Below are 14,881 nucleotides of genomic sequence, written 5' to 3'. Positions count from 1 at the left end.
AAAACCGGTATTTTCCTACTGGGACAGATTTTTTGCAGAGTTGGCGGGACTCCGCGGAACTTTAAAAATGGCAGCCAGGACCCGATTCTGGCATTCCGAGTCCCATTGCCTGCACCCACCCCTCCCCCAGATTTCATCAGCGCGGGATAAGGGTGCAGGCTGATGTGGGTCATGAGCCCGCACCCGCTACTCTGAAACAGGTCAGCTCTGTTGCCGGGATAGGCATCTTCCGGTCACCCACAATTTTTGTGAAGTTGGGCCAGTTTTTCAAGGAGTCATGGTTCCCTGGCCCCTCTGAGACGTCGTGAAGCATAGTTTGGATGAGGGAACCCTTCAAAAAGGTAAGTTCAAAAGGTCTTACCCATTCCCCCAATGCAAACTATGCCCCTCCATAGACCCTCCATGCCAACCTGTGGCACTTCCATGCCATTTACCCAGTATGCACTCAGTCCAGGACCAATGAACCCTATGGTAACAATGGCATGTGTGACAAAGCTTTAAAAAAACAGCCGCACATTCATAACTATGTTTATAAAACTGCTTTTACTACAGCCCCATAACAGTGTCAATCAACCAGATATTTAAATTAACACAAGAAATCGCAAGCACTTGACAGCTCTTTATTTCATGTAAATAAACATTGAGCAATTGAGAAAAAGGTCTAAGAGAAAAAGTTGTCAATCAAACAATGTTTTCCCTTGGCTCAGCTGTTTCAACAGACTAATAGATGTCTAGGTTCTCAGCCAAGAATGCAAAATTAAGTGTGTGGGGGGTGGGGGGGGTTGTTGGGTTTGGATGGTGAGGGGATCTGAGGGGTAAGGGCTTGAAGGTTGTTTTCTGCTTTATTGCTTTTAGTACAACTGGGGTGAAGTCCTAGAGTTCCGAGGCAGGTCTCTGAAACAGCCCACCTCCGCACCAGGCGGCCTCTGTGGCTCCCTCTGCACTGTTTCTGGGGCGGCAGGCTGTATTCCTGTTAGCACCCAAACCCCCAGAAGAAAACTCGCACCTTTGCGGTCACTTTTTCCTGAAGGGGGCAGGCTGAGCCAGGAAATTTCCCAACTCCCACTAACCATGCCTAGGTGAAAGTCCTGGCCATTATCTCCGAAATTTTTCCAGCGGGTCACTATTTTTTAAATGCGTGCTGCATGTTTAAGAGTGAAGCAACTATCTTTTCACAATCGTACTTTCAATCTTCAGGTTTTTGCCAGGGACAAGGGGCTTCAGTTGCCTGAGAGGCTGGAGAGGCTGAGATTGCTTTCCATCGAGCAAAGGTTAATGGACAGTTTAATTGGACCATTCAAAACTTTAAAGGATTTTGGAGTCAATAAGGGAGGAACTGTCCCCATCGGCTGAAGAATCTGTAACAAAGGTCACGGACTTCAGAAAATTGACAAAGGGACCAGAGAGGGGAGACGAGAATTTTTTTAAATGCAGCAAGTTAGTGTGATCTAGAAAGCACTGCCTGAAAGGACAATGGAAGCAGGTACAGTCGTAGCTTCCAAAAGAATACTTCAGAAGTAAAAACAATATGCTAGGCTATGTGGAAAGAACAGGGGGAGTGGGACAAATTGGATAGTTTTTTGAAAGAGGCACTGATGGGCTGAATGGCCTCTGTGCTGCATAACTATGATCAATCTCAATAGCAATATGTGTCCCAATACTTTCGTATATAACAATGCACACAGCAGAGGTAACCAACCCTATTGAAGACGCAGAGTTAATGTTCAGATTGATGACCCTCATAAAATGGTGTTTTCTCTTTCCACACATGTTGTCTGACCTGTTGAGTGTTTTCCCAGCATTTTCTGCCTTTATTTCAGATTTCTGGCACGCTCAATGTTTTGCTTCTGCATCACGGTATTAAACCCTGCTTCAAATGTGCACGTCTTTAGCATGCAAAACTCAAATTACAGGTTGGCTTCGCTCAGTCAGGTCCTTAAAAATTAGTCTAATCAGTGTTTTCATCTATGTGTAGTGGTGAATTGCAGACACGTCTAGACAACCAATGGAAATAAAACTTGTGCTAATTATATGCAAGATCTTGGGCCATACACCCTTTTACAATGAAAAGCTAATCAGGCATGACTTAGACTATATCTAACCATAATTGCTTTAAACATTCATCATTACATAAAAAATGTCTTTATGACTCCTACCCCTTCAAGACATTTCAAATTTGCCAAAGATGAGCAAATAGCGGATCCGCATTTCAACCTCAGTGACAATGATGCAACCACAAAGTCATTTTAGGATTGACTCCATACCCAAACTCCACTTGCCTGGGGCCGAGCATTCTCCCTCAACCAACATCACAAAAGCTGAACAGACTATCTGGTCACAATCATGTTGACGTTTGTGGGAGTTTGCCGCGTGTAAATTGGCTGCCGTACTTCTTACCTCATGACAGTGACTACATTTCCAAAGTATCTCGTTGGCTCCAAGGACTTAGCCGGGTCCTGTGGCGGGTGCTCTCTATCTTCACATCCTTCCTTCTTTTGCTGCTTCTCCTAAAGACATCAACATGCAGCCAAGTTGGCTATTCTTTGAGTGTGGGGACTGAGAGACTGCAGTTAATGTGTTGGCAGCACATGTTGGTCCCAGCCTTGTAAACAATTTTCTCTGAACACCAGCTGAAATGAAACTAGATTCTTTAAGAAACAGAATTAAGATTTTGCAACGCTATCATAGACAGACTTGCATTGATATAGCACCTTTCATGGCCCCAGGGCATCCCAAAGCACTTAAACAGCTAATGGAGTATATTTGAAATGTACTCAATGTTATAATGTAGGAAATGACAGACAATTAGCAAACTGACAAAAACACCAATGTGCTAACGACCAGATAATCTGCTTTTTGGATTGGTCGAGGGATAAATACTGGCCAGGACAATAGGGAGAATGCCACAGCCCTTCTTTGAAGTTGTGCCATGAGATCCGATGTTCGCCCGAGAAGGCAGACAGGGCCTCCGTTTAATGCCTCATCCAGAAGACACTGCCTCAGACGGTGCAGTATTCCCTCAGTGCTGCATTGGAGTGTCAGTCTGGAATATATACTCAAACCTCTGGAGTGGGGATTTGAACTCATGACCTTGGGAGTTGAGGAAATTTACCAACCTCACCCCTCCCATTCTCATTCAACATTCAGACATACTTTCCCAATACCCTAGCCTCTATTCCCTGGACACTGATTAAGGGATTAATCAGAAACACTATTAAGAGGGAAACAATTGACCGCACCTATTTTAACTCCAAGGCCCAGGATCCTCCATTAGGCGTGTGGGGGCAGGCCTCACCCGCCGATGCGTAAAATGACGCACGGTGACATCGGGCGTGCGTGCTGACATCACGGCGCGTCATTCCGTTCTTTAGTTCGGCGGGTGTGTACTGGAGTTAGCTGCGTGCCCGCCAAACTGTCAAAGGCCTGCTAAGGCCATTAATTATCTAATTAAACTGATTGTCCGGGCTGTCTGTCCAACCTCAAGGGCGGGATGAGGTTTCCTGAAGGGGCTTATAAATTAAATAAAATTTTTTATTAAAATACCTAAACATGTCCCAGCTCATGCGACACTGTCACATGAGGGGACATGTCTGAGTAATTCTTTTTTTCTCTTTTTTGCAATGTTTTATTCTTAAATTAATCTCCCTGAGGCAGCGCGAAAGAGCGCAGGCCCCGACTCTCCCACCTCCCCCCGCCTGCACAGGTAATACTGAGCGCTTCCGGGTTGCGCATCACACTGGGAGGGCCTTAATTGGCCTGCTCAGGCAAAATGGCAGCACACAGCCAATCGTGGGCGGCGATTGGTTCCGCCCCTAACCACCCGCCTGATGGGGAGAAAATTCTCCCCCAAAGATTCTTCACTTTTTAAAAAAATAACCTTCCCTAATTCACTTTAAATCCTCATCGCTGCTTTAACAAAATCACTTGACAGTAAATATCTCAGGGTCAGATATCGACACTTGTGGGTGAAAGACCTGAACAACAAGATGCGCTCGACAGAAGCTAACTGACAGCGACATGTGTGGAAGTCAAAGCACTGAGTGTCTGTCTAGTTTTGTTTCTTGGCCATTGGACACACTTGGCCTAGATCGGCCTCAGGATCTGAATGGGTGGGAGATAACTGAAGAGAAAAGTCTAAGCAATGATTCCTATCTGCAAATGATTATGAGAATCATTTTGTGAGCCATAAAGAAAAAACAATGTGTGTTTATTTATTGCATTATCACATCTCAGAAATTCCGCAAATCATTACTTAGTACTTCAAAATCTTTCCACCAAAGAAAACAGATTACTCATCCAAAAGATCCATGTCAGTGTTTATGCCCCACATGAGCCTCCTCACACCCTTCATCTAACCCTATCAACATAACCTGCTTTTCCTTTCTAGCTCATGTACTTATCTAGCTTCCCCTTAAATACATCTTTGCTATTCACCTCACCCTACACACCGTCAGTGTCCCAGTTGGTCCCAAGATGATCTTCCAATCCCAAATCCTCTCCACCACAAAGAACTACTTCCACCTCCACCCTTACCTCAGGCCATCTGTCACTGCAACCCTCATCCAAGCTTCTGTCACCTTTTACTGGCAATGGCTGTATTGTTTTTATGTTACCGGACTAATGATAAGGAGGCGCAAGTTCAAATCGCACCATAGCAGCTCAAGAATTTAAATTCTGTTAAATAAATTGAGGGATAGGAAAGTTAGTCTCAGTAATGGTGACTGCGAAACTACCAGATTGTCTTCAAAACATTTGCTAATGTGCTTTAGGGAAGGAAATCTGCCATCCTTACCTGTTCCGGCTTACATGTGACTCCAGACCAACAGCAATGAGTTTGACTTTCAGCTGCCCTCTGAAATGGCCTAGCAAGTCAGTGGGTTGTCAGGCTTGCCATCATCTTCTCAAGAACAATTTGGGATGGGCAATAATTTCTTGCCGATGACACCAAGATAGGTAGGAAAGTAAGTTGTCAAGAGGAGGTAGAGAGTCTGCAAAGGGATATAGACAGGTTAAGCGAGTAGGCAAAAATTTGGCAGATAGAGTATAATGTGGGAAAACATGAGATTGTCCACTTTGGCAGGAAGAGTGGAAAAGCAACATATTATTTAAATAGAGCGGGACGGAAGAACTCAAAGGTACAGAGGGATCTAGGTGTTACATGAATTACAAAAAGTTAGCATGCAGGAATGTTGGCATTTATTGCAAGGACAATGGAATATAAAAGTAGGGAAATTTTGCTTCAGATGTACAGGGCCTTGGTGAGACCACATCTGGAATACTGGGTACAGTTTTAGTCTACTTATTTAAAACAAAGGTATAATTGCATTAGAAGCAGTACAGAGAATATTCACTTGACTCATTCCTGGGATGAAGGACTTACAAAGAAAGGTTGAACTGGTTGGGTCTGTATCCAATGGAGTTTAGAAGAATGAAAGGTAAACTTATTGAAACATTCAAGATCTTGAGGGGTCTTGACAGGGTCGATACCAGCTGGGTGTTTCCACCTGTGGGGTTACTGGGACTAGGTGACACAATTTAAGAACAAAATAGGTCTCCCTTTTAAGACCGAGATGAGAATTATTTCTGAGGATTGTTAGTATGTGGAATTCTGTTCCCCGGAGAGCAGTGGAGGCTGGGTCATTGGATACATCCAAGGCTGAGTTAGACAGATTTTTTGATTGAAAAGGGGGGTCAAGGGTTATGCAGGGCAGGCAGGAAAGTGGAGTTGAGACCATACCATGATATTATTGAATGGCAGAGCAGGCTCAAAGGGCTGAATGGCCTACTCCTGCTCTTAAGTCCTATTTCCTAAGTTACTAAATGCTGGGCTTGGCAGCGACGCCCACATCTCCTGAAGGAATTCAAAAACATTTATTCCAATTCTCTCCTGGCTGGACTCTCAATCCCCACCGTTTGTAAACATCAGCTCATCCAGAACTCTGTTGCCCATCCCCAAACCCCAGTCTTACCCATTGTTCACCCTCATCCTCAGTGACTTTTTTTAGCCCCCATTCTCCCAATGCCTCGTGTATAAACTTTGCATTATTTGCATTTAAATCCCTCTATTACCTTGCCCCTTTATATCTTGCACAGGTCACCCATGACCTACTTGAATAGCGGAACAGACTGAAGGGGCTGAATGGCCTCCTCCTGGTTCCCAAGGCACCGACATGAGAACAAGTCGCATCCATTCAGAAACTGACTGTGTAAACTCTGCTACCAAGAAGCGGCAAAAGAGGAAGGAGAGAACTGAACCCTGGCTCGAGAATCCCACCAGCCCACTCACCCACCCAAACCCACCCCTGGCCCCTTCCTCAGGACAACTCTTGTTCAGTCTGTCCAAAGTCCTGTAGCTGGCCTGCGGAGTGACCCGAGGGGACAAATCATAAATGCCGGCAGACATCGTCCTCATTGAGGGCCTGACAACAAAGTGAGAATAGAGACTGAAACTCGGTCACAAAGGTGACTGAAAACAAAGTCAAAAGCATAGCTTTTGAGGAAGAAGTTCGGAGGTGGGGGCTGGTTTACACTTTTGCCACTGTTTCCCAAATACCGTGGACAAATTTAAAGGCCCAGTGCAGCCCTGGGATCTCAGCACCATTTGTGAAACAGCCAGAGAACTATAATTTCATTTTTTGTAGGTTAATCCATAGAAGCTGGATCAGAAATCGGGTGGCAGTGACCAGACATTCTGCCTCTGACACAAGCTCATGGTCAATGGCACTGCCAAAGCAGAGATTTCTGGGAATCAGCATCGCCACCCAGTGGCTGGCCCCTGGTACTGTAACTCTACAGGAGACGCCAAAATCAAGCAGATTCCTTTCAGAGGCAAACCTCAAGAGCAGGGGGAGTCCATTTTTCAAATCACTTGTGACCCAGAGCCTGAGTAATCAATTACGTTTCAGCTCAGGCCCTGGCAGAGAGACGCTAATAGTGGTTTTGTGCTTCTCAATCCTGCCGTGGTCATGCCAGTTCATCTCATTCTTGCTCAAAGTTAAGTTTGGATAAATATTCAAAACTGAAAATATTGGGAGAAAGCAGTGTAATAGGGTTCACTTTGGATTGCCTCAGAAAAGATCCAGCACAGATTCGATAGGCTGAATGGCCTCTTCTGATTCTTCTGAGGTAGAACAGGGACATGTGTCTCTGGAAGAGAAACCGTCTCTGTGGTTTCACTAATACAAGCACAGAACACTACAGATACCGAAAATTTGAAATAAGAACAGGAAATGCTGGAAACACTGTGGAAGGCAGCCGAGGTTAAATGACCAAAGGACTGACGGGACAAGTAAAGAAACAAAAAGATGTGTCCAGAGGTGTGAATAACAATAAAATAAAGTTACCATCCAAAAGCAAAAACAAGAGTTAATCCGAAATTTGCCATTCACACTTTAGCCATTTTTTCTTTTTACTTATCCCATTGCCACCCCCTTTAACCTTGCACCATCAGTCCTTTTGTCATTTAATCTCATGTCTTTCACCTGATCATCTAATAGTATGTTTAGCACTGAAGCAAAAAGGGGTCACTCTAATACCTCCAGACACACAAAGGCTAACTTCATAGTTGAAGGCCTCTTGACAGACTCCCAAATGGACCATCAACATGTAACTTTGGGTAATTACTCTGCTGCTGTACGGGCAGGATCTCTGCATCCAAACCGGATACTGCAAAGGCTAGGGGCCCAGGCAATATCCTGGCACTTATGCTGAAGACTCATGCTCCAGGGCTTGCCGCACCCCTAGCCAAGCTGTTCCAGTACAGCCGCAATGCTGGCATCTACCCAGCTATGTGGAAAATTGCTCGGTCATGCCCTGTACACAAAAAACAGAACAAGTTAAACCCGGCCATTTACTGCCACACCACTCTACTCTCCATAATCACTAAAGTGATGGAATGGATAATCAGTGCTATCAAGCAGCACTTGCTTAGCATTAACCTGCTCACTAATGCTCAGTATGGGTTCGTCAGGGTCATTCAACTCCTGACCTCGTTAGAGCCTTGGTTCAAACATGGACTAAAGAGCTGACCTCCAGATGTGAGATGAGAGTGACTGCCTTTGACATCAAGGCAGCATTTGACCGAGTGTGGCATCAAGGAGCCCTAGCAAAACTGGAATCAATGGGAACCAGGGGGAAAGCTCTCCACTGGTTGGAGTCACAGCACAAAGGAAGATGGTTGTGGTTGTTGGAGGTCAGTCATCTCAGTTCCAGGACGTCACTGCAGGAGTTCCTCAGGGCAATGTCCTCGGCCCAACCATCTTCAGTGGCTTCATCAAGGACCTTCCTTCCATCATAAGGTCAGAAGTGGGGATGTTCGCTGATGATTGCACAATGTTCAGCACCATTTGCGACTCCTCAGATACTGAAGCAGTCCATGTCCAAATGCAGCAAGACCTGGACAATATCCAGTGTTGGGCTTACAAGTGGCAAGTAACATTCACATCACACAAGTGCCAGGCAATGATCATCTCCAACAAGAGAGATTCTAACTACCACCCCTTGACAATCAATGACATTACCATTGCTGAATCCCCAACTATCAACATGCTGGGGGTTACCATTGACCAGAAAGTGAACTGGACTAGCCATATAAATACTGTGGTTACAAGAGCAGGTCAGAGGCTAGGAATCCTGCGGTGAGTAACTCACCTCCTGACTCCCCAGAGCCTGTCTACCATCCACAAGGCACAAGTCAGGAGTGTGATGAAATATTCCCCACTTGCCTGGATGAATGCAGCTCCAACAACACTCAAGAAGCTTGACACCATCCAGGGCAAAGCAGCCCACTTGATTCGCACCCCATCCACAAACAATCACTCCCTCCAATGACACATAGTGTCAGCCGCATGTAGCATCTACAAGGTCCACTTCAGGGACATCACCAAGGCCCCTTAGACAGCACCTTCCAAAGCCACAACTGCTGTCATCTAGGAGGACAAGGGCAGCAGATGCATGGGAACACCACCATCTGGAAGTTCCCCTCCAAGAAGCTTACCATCCTGACATATCGCTGTTCCTTCATTGTCGCTGGGTCAAAATCCTGGAACTCCCTCCCTAACAGCACTGTGGGTGTACCTACACCACATGGACTGCAGAGGTTCAAGAAGACAGCTCACCACCACTTTCAAGGGCAATTAGGCAATGAATGCTGGCCCAGCCAGCAACGTCCACATCCCATGAATGAATAAAAAAATCAGGCCTTCACTTTTGTTATAAAAACAAAAAACTACTGCGGATGCTGGAAATCCAAAACAAAAACAAAAACAGAATTACCTGGAAAAACTCAGCAGGTCTGGCAGCATCGGTGGAGAAGAAAAGAGTTGACGTTGAGACTCGAAACGTCAACTCTTTTCTTCTCCACCGATGCTGCCAGACCTGCTGAGTTTTTCCAGGTAATTCTGTTTTTGTTTTTCTTCACTTTTGTTATTTTCCGACTCCTCCCCCACCACATTTCACCTGCTTTCACCCATTGCATTTCTCTTTCCCCGCATTCTGATCAAAGCTCATCGATCTGAAACGTTAATGCTGTTTCTCTCTCCACAGGTGCTGATTGGCTAAGTGTTTCCAGAATGTTTCGTTCTCATGTGGTTTGGAAAAGCTGTATATAAAAACAAAAAGCTAAAAGCTACTGCGGATGCTGGAAATCCAAAACAAAAACAGAATTACCTGGAAAAACTCAGCAGGTCTGGCAGCATCGGCGGAGAAGAAATCAGTTAACGTTTCGAGCCTTCATGGCCCTTCGGCAGAACTGAAGCATAGTTAGAAGAAGGGAGAAATATAAATTGGTTTAAGGTGGGGTGGGGTGGGGGGGTGGTGGTTGGGGGAGAGAGAGACATTGAGGGTGTGGTGATTGTGGAGATGAGCAGTTAATCAAAAGATGTCACAGACAAAAGGGTCAAAGAGGTGTTTTGTCTGAGAAAAGTGCTAATTAAGAATGGAGGACAGGATATTCAAAGTACAGCTCTAGTGGGGGTGGGGTGGAAAGGCTAACAAGATTTTAGTTTTAGATTTAAAAAAAATGGAAATAGGTGGGGAAAGAAGAATCTGTATAAGTTATTGAAAAAAAAGCGGGGGGGTGGTGGGGAGGGGGGAGAAACGGGGTGGGGATGGGGGGAGGGGGAGTTTAAGATCTAAAGTTGTTGAATTCAATATTCAGCCCGGAAGGCTGTAAAGTGCCTAGTCGGAAGATGAGGTGCTGTTCCTCCAGTTTGCATTGGGCTTCACTGGAACAATGCAGCAAGCCAAGGACAGACATGTGGGCAAGAGAACAGGGTGGAGTGTTAAAATGGCAAGCGACAGGGAGGTTTGGGTCTTTCTTGCGGACAGACCGCAGGTGTTCCGCAAAACGGTCGCCCAGTTTGCGTTTGGTCTCTCCAATGTAGAGGAGACCGCATTGGGAGCAATGAATGCAGTAGACTGAGTTAGGGGAAATGCAAGTGAAATGCTGCTTCACTTGAAAGGAGTGTTTGGGCCCTTGGACGGTGAGGAGAGAGGAAGTGAAGGGGCAGGTGTTGCATCTTCTGCGTGGGCAATGGGGAGGTGCCATAGGTGGGGGTTGAGGAGTAGGGGGTGATGGAGGAGTGGACCAGGGTGTCCCGGAGGGAATGATCCCTACGGAATGCTGCCAGGGGGGGTGAAGGGAAGATGTGTTTGGTGGTGGCATCATGCTGGAGTTGGCGGAAATGGCGGAGGATGATCCTTTGAATGCGGGGGCTGGTGGGGTGATAAGTGAGGACAAGGGGGACCCTATCATGTTTCTGGGAGGGAGGAGAAGGCGTGAGGGAGGATGCGCAGGATATGGGCCGGACATGGTTGAGGGCCCTGTCAACGACCGTGGATGGAAAACCTCGGTTAAGGAAGAAGGAGGACATGTCAGAGGAGCTGTTTTTGAAGGTAGCGTCATCAGAACAGATGTGACGGAGGCGAAGGAACTGAGAGAATGGGATGGAGTCTTTACAAGAAGCGGGGTGTGAGAAGCTGTAGTCGAGGTAGCTGTGGGAGTCGGTAGGCTTGTAATGGATATTGGTGGACAGTCTATCATCAGAAATTGAGACAGAGAGGTCAAGGAAGGGAAGAGAAGTGTCAGAGATGGACCATGTGAAGATGATGGAGGGGTGGAGATTGGAAGCAAAATTAATAAATTTTTCCAGGTCCCGATGAGAGCATGAAGCAGCACCGAAGTAATCATCGATGTACCGGAGAAAGAGTTGTGGGAGGGGGCCGGAGTAGGACTGGAACAAGGAATGTTCCACATACCCCATAAAGAGACAGGCATAGCTGGGGCCCATGCGGGTACCCATAGCCACACCTTTTATTTGGAGGAAGTGAGAGGAGTTAAAGGAGAAATTGTTCAGTGTGAGAACAAGTTCAGCCAGACGGAGGAGAGTAGTGGTGGATGGGGATTGTTGGGGCCTCTGTTCAAGGAAGAAGCTAAGGGCCCTCAGACCATCCTGGTGGGGATGGAGGTTTAGAGGGATTGGACGTCCATGGTGAAGATGAAGCAGTTGGGGCCAGGGAACTGGAAATTGTTGATGTGACGTAAGGTGTCAGAGGAATCACGGATGTAGGTGGGAAGGGACTGGACAAGGGGAGAGAGAAGGGAGTCAAGATAACGAGAAATGAGTTCCGTGGGGCAGGAACAGGCTGACACGATCGGTCTGCCAGGACAGTCCTCTACATTGGAGAGACCAATGTAGAGCAAACGCAAACTGGGCGACCGCTTTGCAGAACACCTGCGGTCTGTCCGCAAGAAAGACCCAAACCTCCCTGTCGCTTGCCATTTCAACACTCCACCCTGCTCTCTTGCCCACATGTCTGTCCTCGGCTTGCTGCATTGTTCCAGTGAAGCCCAACGCAAACTGGAGGAACAGCACCTCATCTTCCGACTAGGCACTTTACAGCCTTCCGGGCTGAATATTGAATTCAACAACTTTAGATCTTAAACTCCCCCTCCCCCCATCCCCACCCCGTTTCTCCCCCCACCACCACCCCCCCGCTTTTTTTTCAATAATTTATATAGATTCTTCTTTCCCCACCTATTTCCATTATTTTTAAATCTAAAACTAAAACCTTGTTGGCCTTTCCACCCCACCCCCACTAGAGCTGTACTTTGAACATCCTGTCCTCCATTCTTAATTAGCACTTTTCTCAGACAAAACACCTCTTTGACCCTTTTGTCTGTGACATCTTTTGATTATCTGCTCATCTCCACAATCACCACACCCTCAATGTCTCTCTCTCCCCCCACCACCACCCCCCCCCCCACCCCACCTTAAACCAATTTATATTTCTCCCTTCTTCTAACTATGCTTCAGTTCTGCCGAAGGGCCATGAAGGCTCGAAACGTTAACTGATTTCTTCTCCGCCAATGCTGCCAGACCTGCTGAGTTTTGCCAGGTAATTCTGTTTTTGTTTTGGAAAAGCTGTAAGTGGATGGTATTGAAACTGGGTGCTGCCTGAACTGGAATACATTCCATCCCTCAATTCCAACACCACCCAGTGAACAGAAGAACACGATAAAAGCAGCCAAAAATAATGATGGCCCTGAATTTCTTTAATGTCATCAACACCAGAGCTGACCCAGAAAGATACACCGTTTGCCAACAGAGGCAGCTACATGCAAGTTTCCTGAGGTAAGTTCATTTAACTATTTTTGGTGCAGGAACTGCGTAGGGCCTCCTCCCCTTCTCTAACTGATATTCCTCAACCTTCACAGCCTATCATGTTGTGCCTGGGATCTTATCCACAGGACCCCAGTGCCCAATATTAATGGCAGGGCTGTTAGCATCCTGGCCCTTTTGACCAGGAAATTTGGACACCACATGCCTTTGTGGCCTCACCTTGAAGCTTGACCTGGCCTCCTAACTACTACTCAGAAGCCAACCCTTCACCACATTCTCCACCTCAGCCCCTATCCCCATTCCATAGGAGAGGAAGTCAACTCCATAAATTCAGCACAGACTGAGTCTATGTGGGCTCAGTACCACATATGGGAGTCTATTTAGCAAGTGGCATTTGGAAAGGGCACTGATAGAATCATAGAAACTTGGAGTGATTACAGCACTCGAGTAGGCCATTTGGCCCGTTATGTCTGTGCTGGCTCTCATAGGAACATATGACTTAGGAGTAGACCAATCAGCCCTTTGAGCCAGTTCTGCCATTCAATAAGATCTTCCATAAGGTGACTGATCTGATTGCGGTCTTTCCTGTCTGACTACTATCCTGTATACCCCCGTAACCCTCGACTCTCTTGCCTATGAAACAATCTTAATTTATTCAAGGTTGAGTTAGACAATTGCCCAGCCTCCACTGCTCTCTGGGGAAGAGAATTCCACCTACTAAACAACGCTTAAAAAAATTCTCCTAATCTCAGCCTTAAAAGGGAGACCTCTTATTCTTAAACTGTGTCCCCTAGTTCTAGTCTCCCCAACAAGTGGAAACATCCCCCCGGAATCCACTCTATTAAGTCTCCTCAGGATCCTATATATGTTTCATAGTCATGCCTTATTCTTCTAAACTGTAATGGGCATAGGCCCAACCTGTTCAACCTTTCTTCATAGGATAAGCCCCTCCATCCCTGGAATGAGTCTAGTGAACATCCCTGGAACTGCCTCTAACGCAATTATATCTTTTTATCAAAAAAGGAAACCAAAACTGTACACACAATTCCAGATGTGGTCTCACTAAGGCCCTATACAGCTGCAGTAAAACTTCCCTACTTTGTTTAATTCTCTTTGCAATAAACACACCGACATTCTATTTGCCTTCCTAATCACTTGCTATAACTGCAACTAACTTTGTGGTTCATGTGCCAGGACACCCAGATCCCTCTGTACCACCAGGTTCTGCAATCTCTCTCCATTATTATAGTATACTGCTTTTCCGTTCTTACTGCCAAAGTGGACAGTTCACATTTTCCCAGGTTATATTCCATATGCTAAATTTCTGCCCATTCACTTAACCTGTCGGTATCCCCTTGCAGACTCTCTACCTCTTTTCCACCTATCTTGGTGTCATCAGCAAATTTAGCAATCATACATTCAGTCACTTCATCCAAATCATTGATATAGATTGTAAATAGTTAAGGCCCCCAGCACTGATTCCTGTGGCACTCCACTAGTTACAGCCAACCCATAAAAGACCCATTTATCCACACTCTCTGCTTCCTGTTAGCTCACTATTTCCTTATCCATGCTGATATATTACCCTATATACCACGTTCTTATTTTGTGTAGTAACCTTCGATGTGTCGCCTTATCAAATGCCTTTTGGAAATTCAGGTACAATACAAGGTTCCCCTTTATCCACATTGCTTGTTAGTTCCTCACAAAATTCTAATAAATTAGTTAAACACAAGTTAACTCTGCCTGATCACCTGTGATTTCCTAAGTATCCTGCTATAACCTCCTTAATAATAGATTATAGCAATTTCCTTATGGCAGGTGTTAGGCTAAGTGGCCTGTAGTTTCCTGCTTTGTCTTCCTCCTTCCTTGAATGTGTTACATTCACTATTTTCCAATCCACTGAAAACCTTCCAGAATCCAAGGGATTTGGGAAGATTATAACCAATGCATCTACTTCTCTGCAGCTACTTCTTTTGAGACCTGAGGATTCAGGTCATCTGGTCCTGGGGTCATGTCAGCCTTTAAGTCCAACAGTTTTCCCAGCACCTTTTCCCTAGTGATGGCAATTATTTTAAGTTCCTCCCTCCTATTCTCCTTTTGCTTTCCTAAGCCTTCGACATTGAAGTCAGACAAAATCTCTCTGCCACTTTCTTGTTTCCCATTACCAATTCCCCAGGCTCACTCACTAGAGGACAAATACTAGCTTTAATTACATTTTTCTTATTTAAAGAGTTTCTACAAATATCTGTTTTTATATT

The sequence above is a fragment of the Cetorhinus maximus genome, chromosome 19 (assembly GCF_964194155.1).
Source record: "Cetorhinus maximus chromosome 19, sCetMax3.hap1.1, whole genome shotgun sequence".
Taxonomy (NCBI): domain Eukaryota; kingdom Metazoa; phylum Chordata; class Chondrichthyes; order Lamniformes; family Cetorhinidae; genus Cetorhinus; species Cetorhinus maximus.
This window is presented reverse-complemented; position numbering follows the sequence as displayed.